Raw genomic sequence first — 6,000 nt, 5'->3', positions numbered from 1 at the left:
ACACATATTTAATTGTTTATAAACTCTCTCTCTCTCTCTCTCTCTCTCTCTCTCTCTCTCTCTCTCTCTCTCTCTCTCTCTCTCTCTCTCTCTCTCTCTCTCTCGGATGAACGAATCACATTCTATAAGTAATGTTGGATTTCATTCTTAATGATCAAACAATTTTTTTTCCATTTTTGTTGTAACAATTTAACCGATCACATCTTCCACACTGCGTCTTCGATACTGCATACCAAACACTACATAGGATTAACTGGATTGGTTGAATGTATAATCATGATATCTCATTATTCTTTGTAAATGGTTTTTTGTACTATAATCTTGATAATTTCTTAATAAAATTTTAATGTTTAAAAAAAACCTAGTTTTCCAAGTCGAAATTAGGCTAAAATCAATTTATTAATTCAAATTAAATCATCCACATAAAAAAACCCCTCTAATATAGCATTACTTCTTGGGTTTGAAAATGTTATTAACACATGAAATATAATATTTTTAAAACAAAAATAATGTTTTTCAAACACCAAATTATGCACCTTTTTAGATTTTGAATAAAATCATTCTAACACAACAACAAATCTTATCTATATATTTTTCATCTTGTTACTATTAAGCTCAACGGCAAACATATACTATTTTAGTTTTTTTGCGCGAAGTAGAAAAAGTTGATCTAATTGGTTCCTTTAGCAAAAGAGGGATTAAAGGATTTAAATTATCGTCAACTCCGGAACAAAGAGATATTGGAGATGTCACATCATATTTAGAATATATTTGGAATCCACTAAAGAACAATAGTAAAAATCTTTAAATTGTTTAATAGAATAATATAAAATATTACTTTAAAAAAGATATTTCACTTTAAGATTGCTAAAAGATTTATATATTTTCTTAAAAACTGTACTTATTAAAATAAAATTAGAAGATCTGATTTATATAGTTTATTTTTCTCATATTTTCTCAAAGTCGTATTTATGAAAATAAAATTGTCATAGGTAAATAATTTTACTTTTTGTGATCAAAGGACAATATTTATGTGGAACCCGAATAAAAGCATCTATAATATAAGTTTTTAAAAAACTTTTTCATTTCAAAATACTCATAAAAATTGAAAAATTATTGGAAAATATTTTTTTAAGACTTTGTTAATTAACAAGATCTCGCTTTCAACTTTTTTAATGACTTGGTGGATCATGCAACTTTTCAACTAATTATAAATAAATAATTTTTACAAAAATAAAAAAGAAAAAATAAAAATTTTGCAAAAGCTTTCATATGATGGAGATAAAAAAAATTCTTTTTCATTTTAAGTTTTTTAATAAAAAAATCGTGGATGTTCTAAGTCGTGTATGTTCGAATTAGAAGTGACGCACATTCTGAAACATTCTAGAATAACTAATAATTTTTTGCAACATTTCTAAAAATGATAAAAGATTGATCTTTTTCTTCAACCCTATGGTCTCAAGAATCTACTTTGATTACAACCTGATTGGAATCATCCTCAATTTTTCTCGGTTCTTAGTAATTTTTATTCAATATAACCATGTTGACATACGATACACCACTAGCGTTAAGATTAGTACATCATGCGTAGTTGGTTTCTTTTTTCCACATCTACCTTACTAACAACACCAATCTCTTGCATATCAAACCAAGAAAACATTGTAAAAACCATAAGTTGTTGATCGAAAGAGAACATTGATTGTGCATCAAATTTTGGCCATTCTCCACCCTAAAAAACGAATAAATATGAAACTCTTTCCCATTGTTTATTCCTTTATGGCAATTAAGATATCAATAACCTTACCACACTTTGCACATTCATCCCATAACAGTGAGTAACCCGTTGATGATGGAAAGTTCATATATATATATATATATATATATATATATATATATATATATATATATATATATATATATATATATATATATATATATATATATATATATATATATATATCATTGTTGAAACGATATGTATTACAATCACTTACATGCATATTTGAAATCTCATACAACAATTTATGACTCAATCTATCATAAACATTTCTAGATATTTGATAGAATCTTTTGTGCCAATCTATGTCACACCCTGAACCAGGACGGCAGAAACGTCCGGGGACGGATGACGTCATTGTATAGTATCATAACAATTGAATATGAATGTAACATAGCAACCAAACATCATACATTAAAAGATACCAACATACATTGTTTACAGATTGTAGTTGTTCACAAATTTACACAAAAGTGACATAAAATATGATGTTCCAAAATGTAGCAAATATCCAAAATCCATAGCCCAATACCTGCTCATTGAGTCTCTGAGAATACAAGTCGTTTTGAAAAGCGTCAACTAAAAAGTTGTTGAGTTCATAAGCATATTTGTATAAAAAGCTTTGTAACATCTTTGATTGTAATAATTTGTAAAACTCCAGAAAATCCGATATTTTCTGTGAAAAATGGTTTGTAGTATCGTTCTAAAACTGTGAATGATTGCATGCGTGTCCTTTGTTTTCTTTTGTTTGTAATTAAAAAGAGTGTCCCAGAAAATCTCATATTTCCTGTTTTATGAAAAATTGTAGTCTTAAAACCCTAAGGCTGGAGTGGTAATAGTAAGGTACAAAAGTGAAGCATAGTTTTATATTTTATAAAACGAGTGAAGTGTATAATTTCGTAAATCCAAAATAACATTTGTTAATCCCTATGTGAGTCGTTACAACCATGCTTGATACGACTAAAATGCATGTCATGACGTTCTTCAGGTGTCGGTTTCGTTAAGATATTTGTCACCCTAGACTGGCCTCGTCTAGCTGTAGCGAAGAGCTCAGGTGTGGGGGTGTCAACCCCGTATAGATCTATACACAATTACCTCGCTCTCCCTCGAGGAGACTCTGGTTATAACTACAGGACTTACGGTGTACGCTAGGTAGGTAAGGCGAAGGAAAGTCTCACAAGTGACTTAACAGATTTACGCGAACTTTGACTCCCATTATTGAATAATGAAAATAAATTACTAGTGTAAATTCATGACTGCAGTTTTATGACATGCGTTTTTCTGTGTCGTAATAATTCTGTTTTGTATACCGTTTTAGTTAAATTATTTATAACACTTTTTTATAAATCATCATTAATGGACTTGTATACTTGTAATATGTGTTGTGTAAATAGCATAATCCTCTAAGTTTTCAAACTATTAAAATGGTGACAACATATTACGACTATTTTACTAGTAAAAATTATTTTTAGTAAAATAATCAAGTTTTGTAATTTGTTTAACACACCAAAATTTAGTTGAGGAGTTTTGTAACACAAAATATACTATTTTGGTGTGACTCTAGCATGTGACAATCTTTACAAAAATACATATAGAAATCTTGAAATTTATTATATTTCATTATTTGTGTAAGTATAAGTGTTAAACTTTAATATGACCAAAAATTAATCATTTTAGAGTGTAAACCAATATTTTCACCATTTTGAGTGAACAAACATATCCACAAAACTTTTATAGCACAAAAATGTTATTAACATATACTTTATGATTTTTAACATATATTAAGAAACTTTTTAGTTGAGAACTTGTTTCATCTTCAACCCATGACTATAGTCCATGAAATTATCCAAAGGGTAAACTTAATCTAGCAACATGGATCTTGTAAATCTCGAGTTTATGGAGTGTTAGCAATGAGACATTCAACATTTCAACACAAGTAGTTACATAAACACACAAGTGCATGCAAATATACAAAGATTTGAACAAAACTTGACTTGTATTCCCCCCCCCCCCCCAAAAAAAAGGATGAAAAACACGAAAATAGTGGGGTATGAAGCTCACCTTGGTTGATTTTCGAGATGTAGAAGAAGAAGAAGGAAATTTCGAGCCTAGCTTGTCTTGAAGATGTCACTCGAAAATGGTGTTCTAAAGGCTTAACACACAACAAAATGAGTGTTTAAATGGAATGTTCTTAGCATAAACATGTACTAAAACACTTTGAGTTTAACATGGACTTACCAAGAAGCCTATAATCGATTTTTGATGATGATGAACTCGAGATTTTTGGAGAGAAGAAGGAGGATGTTCTTAAGAGCTAAGTGAGGAAATTGAAGTTGTGAGGTGTATGGAGGGGGGGGGGGGACGGCCGATGCATAAAGAGAGAGGGGAGAAAAAGAGTTGACCTCTCTAACACTTGATGGGATGTGCATGGGTGTATGGTGGTCAAAGGCATAGATGCATGCTAGATAAAAATGAGGTGGCAATGTATTTCTCTATTCTTTTCCCTTTTTTTTGTTTAAGCCATAACCGACCCATAGGGTTCTCGGCCCAAAGGGTGGCCCAAAAATAGTGGGCTTCGATTTTTGGTTTGGCCCAATAGGAATTTTCAGCCCAATAGGATTTTTCGGTCCATTAAAGCCTAAGAAAAAGGTTTTCAGCCCAAGAGGCCCAAAGGAAAGCTCTCGGCCCAATAAGGCTTAAAGAAAAGGCTTTTCGGCCCAACAAGGCCCATTAAAGGGTGGCCCAAACGACGGTCAAATAAAAGTTTTCGGCCCAACAAGGCCCATTAAAGGGTTTTCGGCCCAAAGAAAGAGTTTTGGTCCAATAGAGGTTTTGGGCCGAGAATTCTTGGGCTAAGGCCCGAAATTGATTGGACTTAGCTATTGGATCGAGTTTTGGGCTTTTACGAGGCTTGATTCACAATGTATGAACGTATGAACTTAAAAATAGCATTATAGTTTGAATTTCACTAAATGGAATGTTGCAAGGTTACATGGACGAAATTGTCTTGTACAAGGATCACAATCTAATCCCTAATTTGCTAGTTGTGACAATCTACAATAACCAATGCTTCCCCATAAATCATGATCACAATTTCATCGACACGTCACAAACTTCCAAAAAAACCAATCTAATCCCATTACACAACAAAATAAACCAAATAGAATAACGAAAAGGACCTAATCTAAACACCCTATGCTCATCGCCGATAACAAGAAACCAAATCTAGTGTTGAACCTCCTTCCCCTCCCACTGCACGACGGTTGCCAAAGATTATCAACCGTTAGTTGTCTTGATCGCCAAATGGAATCATATATTTTTATCATATTTGTGATAGTTTTTAAGGTGGAGTATTGATGGTGTATAAATCTAAAGTATTACTTATACGTAAAACTTAAAGGAAAAATTGAATGAAATGTCACTTTTTGTATTTTAACCATTTTGTGAAACAAAATATTTTATTTAAGCAATTCGATTTTAACAGTTATTTCTATTATTATCGTTTTAACTTGTTATAACATGTTAAAATGGACGACATTATTATATATAATAAAAAACAGCTCTCTTATTAATAATATAGTTTTGTATATCCATAATTTGGTCACAAAACCTTCTTATTTTACACTTTGCCTACAAATCTACTTTTCTATTTCATAATTTGGCCACAAAAGTCTATTATGTTGACATATTTAGTCTCTAAAATTTCATACATTGGTAATTTCTTCCTCTTAATTTGTAGAATGACACTTTCCACCCACTTACTTTGTAGAATGGCACTTTACACCCCTTTACTTTGATAAAATATCACTTTTACCCCCCCCCCCCAAACTTGAACGACAATTTCCACCCCTTCAACGTATGTATATAAATAAGTTTGAAGGTTTGGTCTCTAGAATTTCGTATGTTAGCGAGTTTGGTCCCCCCAAAAGCAACCGCTTATGAATAGTATACTTTTGTGTTTTCATAATTTGGCCACGAAAGTTTTTTATTTCACACTTTGCCTACAAATCTAGTTTTTTATTTCATACTTTGGCACCCCCCATCCTTATTTTGTAGAATGACACTTTCCACCCCTTACTTTGTAAAACAACACTTTCCAACCCCCTTTACTTTGTAAAATATCACTTTTACTACCTCAAACTTGAACAACAATTTCCACCCCTTCAACTTTTGTATATTCCTATGTTTGAAGTCCCTAGACTTTCGTATATTAGCAAGTTTGG

The sequence above is a fragment of the Lactuca virosa genome, chromosome 8 (assembly GCF_052849685.1).
Source record: "Lactuca virosa cultivar CGN04683 chromosome 8, Lactuca_virosa_CGN04683_v6, whole genome shotgun sequence".
In the NCBI taxonomy this organism is placed as follows: Eukaryota; Viridiplantae; Streptophyta; class Magnoliopsida; order Asterales; family Asteraceae; genus Lactuca; species Lactuca virosa.
The sequence above is the reverse complement of the archived record's forward strand: the minus strand, read 5'-3'. Positions refer to the sequence as shown.